This window comes from Capricornis sumatraensis, chromosome 3 (assembly GCF_032405125.1).
Source record: "Capricornis sumatraensis isolate serow.1 chromosome 3, serow.2, whole genome shotgun sequence".
NCBI classification, from domain to species: Eukaryota; Metazoa; Chordata; class Mammalia; order Artiodactyla; family Bovidae; genus Capricornis; species Capricornis sumatraensis.
Window position 1 is genome coordinate 6606757 of NC_091071.1, and position 10132 is coordinate 6616888.

A 10132-nucleotide genomic window follows, 5' to 3' on the forward strand; every position below is an offset into this window, starting at 1 on the left:
GATGGAGTCTGGCATGCCATTTCTGGAAAGAGGGAAGACTGGAGGAGAAAACCCCTCGGAGCCCCGCTCTGTTGGTTAGCTTTATATCCAGACATTGACACACCCAGAACAGAATGGTTTCTAAAGCAGGAACTTAGAGGAACTTCCCCAGTGGTCCAGTGGTTAAGAATCCCCCTTCCAATGCAGGAAATGCAGGTTTGATCCCTGGTTGAGGAACTAAGATCCCACATGCCTCGGGGGCAACTAAGCTCATGCTCTGGAAGAGAAGCCAGTGTGCCACAGAGAAGAAGTCAGAAAAAAAAAATTTTTTTTAATGGGAGCTCAGGATGAGAAGGGATGCCGCCAAATTTCCTGGGGTCCCCTCTGAAAGAGCTAGACCCTGAAACAAGACAATGGCTTCTCTGCTTCCCCAGACTGCCTGGTCCTTAGACAGAGCTGGCCTGTGTGGAGCCGAGGACTCAGGAGGAGGGCGAGGTCTCTGCCTGCAGGGCCCCCAAGGCTCCTGCCGACCCTGGCATGCCAGAGGCTGCTGGCTCTGGGGCCAGCCTCGCAGCGTGGTGAGCTGGCAGGCCGGGCTGCATCCTGGGAAAGGGAATGGGCCCCAGGGAGCCGTTGTCAGTCTGGGCTGTGAATAACAGAGGCCTCATCAGCACCCCAGAGCCTAGGGGCAGAAGCTTCCAGCATAGGGACTGACTAAGAGAGCAGGTCTGGGCAGGTGGGCAGGGATCAATCCGTGAGGCTGTCAGGCCACACACACACACACACACACACACACACACACACACACACACACGCTCGCGCGCTTGAGCAAATCTCCCGGCCTTCTGTTTGGGGTCCTTCCGCCCAAATGACTCTCTGCTTCTCGAGGCTGTCACACTCCCCTACACCCCTCGGCTGGACTTCTCCTCACCTGCCCCAGGCCTTGGCTGCCTGCCTGGTTTCATGTGTCACTCAGGAGGCCTTTGGCCCAACCCTCTTTGGAGCCCCTTAACTTTAGAAATGCCCGTCTTTCTCTAGAACAGGGCCCTGAGTCCTTCCAGGGCTAAGCCATGTCTCCAGCTCCAGCTCTTTATATTCTCCTCGCGAGCAGAAAACATGACGAAAGTATCTCTCCAAGAATGCCAGCAGAGGACAATTATGATAGTGGCCTTCATTCTTCACATTCTAAGCACCTTCTGGCTCCTCCAGCCCTGAACTAGCTTCTCATCTCCTCTCTCACTTCTCCACCCAGATCAGAGTCGAACTGGAAGTTCAAGGTAGCAGAAAACCAGCTCAAACTGCTCATGGAGCAACTGGGTCAAAGTTCAGCACACCTGGCCTCCTCCCCAGCCCACCGCCAGAGGCTGCAGCTCCCTGTCACCAGGTGACCCAGCCTCCAGGCCTTGGAGAACACTGACCAGCTGTCAGGTAGACTCAATCCAGTGCGATAAAAGGAGTCTCTGCTTCCAACAGCCACCCCAGGGCATCAGGGGCCTAACATTTCAGGTCACTGGCTCATTGGGTTTAAAGGTCACAGCCTCAATTTCGGAAGCATCCAAAGAGCTGGAAAAACAAAACAAAGTCCATTATTCCAGGATTCCAGTCCAAGATTCCAATAGTCAGGGTTGAGTCTGGATCTCAGGACTTTTCAGAAGCTCCTGGCTGGGCCTAAGGTGAAGTAGGGCGTGAGAACCGCTGGATCAAGGCACAGAATGTCATAATTCCAAAGCGAGTGTGACTCAGTAGCGTTTAAAATGGTGAATCCTTAAGACCTGAGTGGGAATCAGTGCCTTGCTTGGTAGCAGATCTGAGGGGAAACAGGGGATGAGACCAGGATCGGAAGAGTCCTAAAGGAAAGAGTCAAGGGTGATGAATTGGGATTGACATAGATACACTGTTGATACTGTGTATAAAAGAGATACACTGTGTATAAAAGAGATAATGAGACCCTACTGTATAGCACAGGGAATTTTACTCAGTGCTTTGTGGTGACCTAAATGGGAAGGAAATCCAAAAAGAGAAGGGATATATGTATATGTATGGCTGATTCACTTTTCTCTACAGCAGAAACTAACAGAACCGTAAAGCCACTGGACTCCAATGAAATTCTGAATATAAACAACCCCTCCCCCAAAAAAGAGTTAAGGGCAATGGGAAGGTGGCTGTGTGAAGCGCAGTGAGGGAAGGGCCTGGTCCCATTTTGGGTTGGGAGGTTTGGGGGACAGGCGTGCAGGGGGACAGCTAGGGGGACCTGTGAGGCACTGAAAAATAGGATGGAGGCTAGTTAAGAGCTGAGGGCTCTGGAGCCATCTCCTCTCTTTAGCTGAGTGACCTCAAGCAAGAAATTCAACTCATCTTTGTGTCAGTGTCTTCATCTGTAGGGTGCCGACAGCATCATCCCCAACTCTGAGCTGTAGGAGAATGAACCAAGGTGATGAGAGTCAGACAGAGCCTGGTGTGGGACTTCCCTGGTGGTCCAGGGATTAAGACTGTGAGCTTCCAATGCAGAAGGCATGGGCTTGATCCCTGGTGGGGGAACTAAGAACCCACATGCTGCATGGTACGACCAAAACAAAAACCAGAGCCTGGCAGACAGCAACCACTCAGCATACCTTAGCCTGTAGTTTGGGAAAGAGAGCATCTCCTAAAACCCTAACAAAAAGTCACACAGACCCCAATGCTTTAGAAAGGAATTAATTTGCAGATCAGAAGCTGCCTCAACACACTAACAAGGCAATCACAAACCCAGGCTGCCGGGCATGAGTCTTCAAAGGCTCAGTATCCATCCTTCATCCAGGCTTGCCCACATGGGACTCTGGGATGCTAGGGGCCTTGCCGTCCTGTTGGGTTGCTCCTTTCTGTTTTTTCCAGATGTAGGCTTCTTCTCTCTCTAGCTCTGGGATTTGCCACATTCTTGCTCTTTCTAAATACCAGTCAGGTCCGGGTCCTGAAATAGGAGGAACTTGCCCCTCTGGTATCACATACAGTTGAGGTTTCAGGAAGGGGGTCCCCTTCCAGGGCCCAAGGGGGGCTCTTGTCTAACACTCAGAAATGAATTGTCCAAGGAGACACACGTGTTGGCAAAGCAAGAAACTTCACTGGGAAGGGGCACCCACGTGGAGAGCAGCATGGTCAGGGAACCCAGGAGAACTGGTCTGCCATGTGGCTCAGTCTCGGGTTTCATGGTGATGGGATTAGTTTCCAGGCTGCCTCTGGCCAACCATTCTGACTCAGGGCTCTTCCTGGTGGTGCATGTATCACTCAACCAAGATGGATTCCACTGAAGAGGATTCTGGGAGGTGAAGGACACATGACATCTCCTTTTGACCTTTCCTGATCTCTTCTGGTTGGTAGTGGCTGGTTAATTCCATGTTCCTCACCAGGACTTCCTGTCGTAAAATCACTCACACAGATGGTTACTATGGCGTCTGGCCAGGGTGGGTGGTTTCAATCAGCATACTTCCCCTAACAGTGGGGGACTCAGGGCTGGCCTCCACCCTGACCTGGCTATGACCTGGTCCATCCCCAGTGAAGCTCCTGCAGGTTCCAGCTTCTGCAAATCCTGCCTTAGAATCTAGAATTGTCTTACTTCATTTCCAGCAGCCACCTGGCCATTCGGGGGCTGTGGCTGTCCCCGTATAGCTGGGCTTCTCTACCAGACGCTCCTTTGGTTCTCCTGGGATCCTCCTGGCCTTGGCAGGCGACCCTGTATCCCCACCCCAGGAGCTCATCTGCCTAAAGCCAGAAAAAGGAACAGGGGCCATTTCTCCCAGTTGCTCCAAAGCAGGACCCAGACCTCTGGGCTTCTACTCCAGTGCCCACACCTGGAAGCCAATTCACCGGGTTTTCCCCAGAGTTGTTTGCCTGATGGGGCAGGAAAGCCCAGGCCCTTTCCTTGCCCCCTTGCCCCTGGAAGGTGACTCCGTCCCCTGTGCATTGTTTCCTTTCCGGGGGAATTTCTGCTCTTGAGGACTCAGTGTTTGCGTCCCTCCTGCCGCCGCCATTCCTCACATCCCGGTTTCCTCCTGTCCAGACAGCTCTGGCTACCGGCCAGGACCTTGGCCATTCATGGAGAGGACAGCGGCCGAGGATGCAAAGGGTGGAGGCAGGAAGTGGGAAGCTCTTTGGTCAGAGCCTCAGGCCTCTTCTCTGGGGCCTGCGGTGTGCATCCCATGGGTGGTGCGTCCACTGTGGGTGGGCAGTGTGTCTATAGTGGGTGGCCAGTCCATGAGAGGACAAGCCCTCCGCACTATAGTGGGCAGTGAAGCCCAAGAAGCAAGCCTGGAGTGTCCACACAGATGGGGACAGACTCTACAGCCCTGGGCTTCTCACTCCCAATTTAGTTCCTCCCTGGATTGAGTACAAGACTCCCCTGGCTCCAAGAAAGGCAGGGAGCCCAGACAGTCAGGCCAAACTGAGGCTGATCTCCAAGGTGGTCTCAGGATACGGCATAAGGGGTGAGAGTGCGGGGGATGGGGGGCAGGCAGTTGCCCAACTTGTGCCAACTCCTCTGCCCATGGCACTTCCTGTGGGGTTGTGCAAGGTGGGGGAGGTGGGGAAGGTGTGTGTAAGGGGGATGCCTCACACCTCCCCTCTCCTGACCTAGGCCCTAGCCCACAGGCCAGTTCCAGGAAAGAGCCCAGGTCTGATTCCTGAATGCTAAATGCAGCCCAGGCCAACCTGGCCTTCCAGCCACGAAGCAGAAGGGGCCCCAGAGCCTTTGCCAGGTCTGGGCCACCTCATATCTGCCACCTCAGCTCCCCTCACTCCAGCAGCCCAGCCCCTCCCCCCAGGCAGAGCTGCGATGTGAATAACAGTTACTCGTTAGCCTGCATCAGCCTTTACTCACAGGGCCCTGTTAGTTCCTGACACAGATGGGAGTTGGGGGCATAGCAAGCATACCTCCCCCCCCCCACAACCCCCCACTGCAAGGGACTCAGGAGGAAGCCGTGTTATAATTCTGGGTCCTGGTAATAGGAGAGACAGCAAGCATTGCCAGCTCTGAGCATCTGCTTTAGATCGAATTTCTTAACTCAGTAAAGATGCCTTTTTGGAGCATCTGCGGGAAGCCTGGTCCTACCCTGCCAGCGCCAGACATGGGCCTTCCTTGTCCCAGAGCCCTAGTCCCACCTGCTGAGTTTCAGGGCTTCTTCCCTGAAGACCTAATTAGCTAATCTCTTCTATCACAGGGGTCCTGATCTCTACCCCCAGGAAATCAAGGGGCTCAAGAGAAGACACACACACATTTTTTAAAGTTAGCTGAAGCCTACTGATTGCTTTCTTTCTAAGGATAGATACAGTTGGCCTTTTCATTCACACCATCTTTTGAAACTCTAATAAGATAGTTATGAAAGTGGATCATTTCCCCCTTCTTGCAGAAGAGAAAATAAGACTCTGGAGAGTAAAAGAAGTTGCCCAGCCAGCCTAGATGGGAAGGGCGTTTGAAGGGGAGAATGGAAACATGTGTGTGTATGGCTGAGTCCCTCTGCTGTCCACTTGGAACTATCATAACATTGTTAATCGGCTATAGGCCCAATACAGAGGCTTCCCAGGTGACAAAAGTGGTAAAGAACTTGCCTGCCAATGCAGGAGATGTAGGAGATGTGGGGTCGATCCCTGCATCAGGAAGATCCCCCTGGAGGAGGGCGTGGCAACCCACTCCAGTATTCTTGCCTGGAGAATCCCATGGACAGAGGAGCCTGAATGGCTACAGTCCATAGGGTCATAAAGAGTCAGACACAACTGAAGTGATTTAGCAAGCACACCCCAATACAAAATAAAAAGTTTAAAAGACAAAAAAAAAGAAGTTGTCCAGAGTCTCCTGCTTTTCCTCAGGCCACATCTGCCTCTTTCTATAAAAAGCATCTTGTTCAGACCCATGGTATCTGTCTAGGGAGATCGAGGCACTCTGGAGGGAAAATGATTTGCTCATGACCACACAGACAGTTAGAGCCTGTCTGGTCACAGTGATGACCACTGGAGAATCCTGAGAGCAAACACTTGGGGCTCATAAGAGTCTGACTGAATATAGTGGTCTCGGCAGGGCATAAGTTTCAAGGGCCCTGTGTTAGCTGTTCAGTCATGCCCGGCTCTTTGCAACCCCATGGACTGCAGCCCACCAGGCTCCTCTCTCTATGGGATTTTCCAGGCAAGAATACTGGGGTGGGTAGTCATTTCCTTCTCCAGGAGATCCTCCAGTCTCAGGGATTGAGCCCAGGTCTCCTGCACTGCAGGCAGGTTCTTTACCCACTGAGCTACCAGGGAAGCCCAAGGGCCCTGCAGATACCCAAATCCGTAGTTACACTGCTGCTAAGTCACTTCAGTCATGTCTGACTCTTTGTGACCCTATGGACTGTAGCCCCCCCCACCCAGGGATCGAATCCAGGTCTCCCTAATTGCGGGCAGATTCTTTACCATCTGAGCCACCAAGGAAGCCCAAGAACATTGGAAAAGGTAGCCTATCCCTTCTCCAGGGGATCTTCCTGACCCAGGAACCAAATCCAGGTCTCCTGCATTGTAGGCGGATTCTTTACCAGCTGAGCTACTCAGGAAGTCCTCAGTCTTGCTAGGCCCTTATATAAAATGGTGTAGCCTCTTGATGAGGGTGATGGAGGAGAGTGAAAGAGCCAGCTTAAGACTAAATATTAAAAAAAACAAAAAACTAAGATCATGGCATCTGGCCCCAGTACCGCGTGGCAAATAGAAGGCGAAAAGAAGACTTCCTATTCTTAGGCTCCAAAATCACTGCAGGTGGTGACTGCAGCCATGAAATCAGGAAAGCAATGGCAAACATAGACAACGTGTTGAAAAACAGGGACATTACTCTGCTGACAAAGGTCCATATAGTCAAGGCTGTGGTCTTCCCGGTGGTCACATATGGTTGTGAGAGCTGGGCCGTAGAGAAGGCAGAACGCCAAAGAGTTGATGCCTTCAAACTGGAGAAGACTCCTGAAAGTCCCTTGGATAGCAAGGATATCAAACCAATCTTAAGGAAAACAATCCTGAATATTTGCTGGAAGGACTGATGCTGAAGCTGAAGCTCCGGCATTGTGGTCATCTGATGTGAACAGACAACTCATTGGAAAAGTCCTTGATGCTGGGAAAGATTGAGGGCAGAAGGAGAAGAGGGCATCAGAGGATGAGATGGCTGGATGGCATCACCGATACAATGAATATGAACTTGGGCAGATTCCGGGAGATGAAAGGGACAGGAAGGCCTGGCATGCCGCGGTCCACGGGATCATAAAGAGTAGGACGCGACTGTGTGACTGAACGATAACAGCAACCTCCTGCTCTGCCCTTTGTATGCGCAGGTAACGCATCTGCGAATCTTGCATCTGGGGATTCAGTCAACTGTTATGTGATTGGTTGGTTGCAACCGGATATGCAGAACCTACAGATACAGAGCCCTGACTGTGCTCAGCAGGAGGGGAAGGGGAATCTTCCAGTGATGGATCTCCTTGGGACTCCTTTCCCAATCAGGACAGGCTCTCTGAAGTCAAGAGGAGGCAGCAACCAAGATCAGGGAGAGAAAAAGCAGGACTCCTGAGGGAGATGTGAAGGACGGGAGCGGTGACTATGAGGAGCTGGGTTCTCTGGAGAAAGGAGTGGGTTCAGGAAACAGCGGCTCACAAAGTCGGGGGTGGGCAGAGGCGAGAAGCGTTTCTAGATGGCCTCCAGCCTGCAAGGGGGTAGAAAGTGTTGCTTAGGACTGTGACTGCCTTGCAAGCTCTTTGAAGGCACCTCTGAATGTCCCATCAAACACGTCCGAGAAGAGATCCAGAGAAGCTCCTGAATGAAGCTGAGCTGGTGGAGGAGAAGGCAGTTGTCCCCTGACCCCCACCCCCCCAGCCACGCTAAGGTCCTCCTGTTCCCCTTCCTTCACACTCTGCGTCACTCCCTGCCGGCCCTTTCAGCCGCCAAATGACCCAGAAGGGCATGGGAAGGGTTCTGGGCTCTAACTGATCCAAGCAAGCCAACAGCCCCACTGCCTTCCTGCACGCCAAGCCAGCTGAGGCCACCCTGGGTGACTCAGATAAAGAGGCACGTAGAGAAGGCCTGCTTTCATATGGTGAGGAAGTAAGAATGGCCAGCGACTTGGGACGTCCCTGGCTCCCCAATAGCAAATTCCATCTGTGTTGCATCACTGGGCTGCTTCATTCCTGGGACCTCCGCCACCCACAGGTTCCCCACTGACCCAGAGTCACTGTCTCTCTGGGCGTCTGCCCGGCTCAGTAAACTGGTTGTGTCCAGAGCCAGGATGCAGATTCCAGCAGAAGCATCTACTTCAAGAACCTTTGGGGGGAGGGCACAGAAAGAGCAGACTTAGAAGAACATGAAAGCCCATGAAGAGGGCATGATGGAGACAGGATGCCCCAGCAGAAAGGGTTGCTGCCCAGAGAGGAAGACGGGTGGAGAGGCGATGGGAACATTGTCATCCCTTCCCGTCCTGGGCTCTGTGGCCTGTCCCCCTCTGACCCACCCCAGCCATGCTGCCTTCTGCTTCTCCCTCACAACCCAGCATCAGTCCCTCTTCCTCCAGGAAGCCCTCCCTCCACGTTCAGAGCTACCCTGATAGCCCGAGTCTTACCGCTTTGTATACAGATGGTTTGACAGATGGTTCTAATTTAATCATTGCATATATGTTAATCTGTCCCAGGGTGTGGGTCTGTGCCTTTGAGGGGAGGAAGAATCCTGTGTTTCTCTGAATCAAATCATGGAGTGTTGATTGTCAATAACTGGGCATTTCGGGGAAGACTTACATAGCAGACAGGGTAAACTGAAACAGGATGTGTCCAGAGAAAGTGCTAAGGGGAGGCTCAGGAATGCAGGGAATGAGGAACGAGTTCTGGTAAAGAGGAAAGAAGTGGGTCAGAATTAGACCTCAGCATAGGTGGAGAGAGAAGTGGGAGGAGGTTGGGATCAGGCTAGGGTGGCCCCTGGTCGGGGTGGGGGGCTCCCAGGCCTGAGCTACCTCATTCTGACTGCCACTGGTGAGCTCTGCTGGGACACCTACCCCAGACATCACTCACACCATCTGCCCCAGACTTCCTTCTGTGACTACACTGGGTCCCATTTACTCTCTCTGCTTCTTTCTCCCAAGAGAACAGGCGCTTTCTTGCCTCTCTCTGGGGGCCAGAGAGGGTCTCTGAGGCTCATTGAACACATTATAAGAGGCCCTTCCAAGAGACTGCTGCCCCCCAGTGACCTTCCCCCAGACAGACGAGGATAAGTGAGATATGGCGATGGCCACAGCAAAGTGAAGGGCAAGCGCAGGAAACGACTGTAACGCAACTGTAAAAGCGGTTCAGTTGTCATGGGGTGTCAGAGAGGAATCAACAAGACACAGGGGAGGTGGGGGGCAGAGAAGGGGCCAAAGAACCCAGACTAGAAGAATAGGTCAAACTCAGCCTGGGTTTTACCAGCCGATAAAGCAAGCCCCCCTCCTTCCTGGTATGCTGGAGGGTTCAAGACTTGGGTCACGTATCCGTGGGGTCCACATGTGACCCTGCAGCCCAGAGAGGAAAATCTTCCCAGGATCTAAAGCCTGAGAAAGGGGGCTTTCCCTGACAGCCTAGTGGTTTAGAATCTGCCTGCCTATGCAAGGGACACAGGTTCGATCCCTGGTCCTAGAACTAAGATCTCAGATGGTACGGAGCAGCTAAGCCCGCGCACCACAGCTATGAAGCCTGAGCTCTAGAGCCTGTGAGCCACAATTACTGAGCGCATGTGTCCTAGAGGCCGTGGTCCACAGCAAGAGAAGCCACCACAATGAGAAGCCTGCGCACCCCAACCAGAGAGTAGCCCCCACTTTGTCACAAGTAGAGCAAAAGAAGCCCACACAGCAGCGAAGACCCAGCACAGCCAAAAATAAATAAACACTTTTAAAAAATAATAAAGCTTGCAAAATCGGCCAGTGGCAAGCATGTCAGGACTCAAGTGAAATCGGGGATCTGGCCTGAAATGGACAGAGGGGCTGGCAGCCTTTCTCTTGGGTAACCAGCCAGTCCACTTCCTAAGAGCCTTCCATCCACTCTGCTTATCACGGAGAGAAGTCAAACTCTGTAACCCAGGCGCCTGCCTAAGGCAAGAATTAACAGCTCTAGTTGTCTGGATTTCTGTCGTGCTTCTGCCCCAACTGGGAGCAGATGCC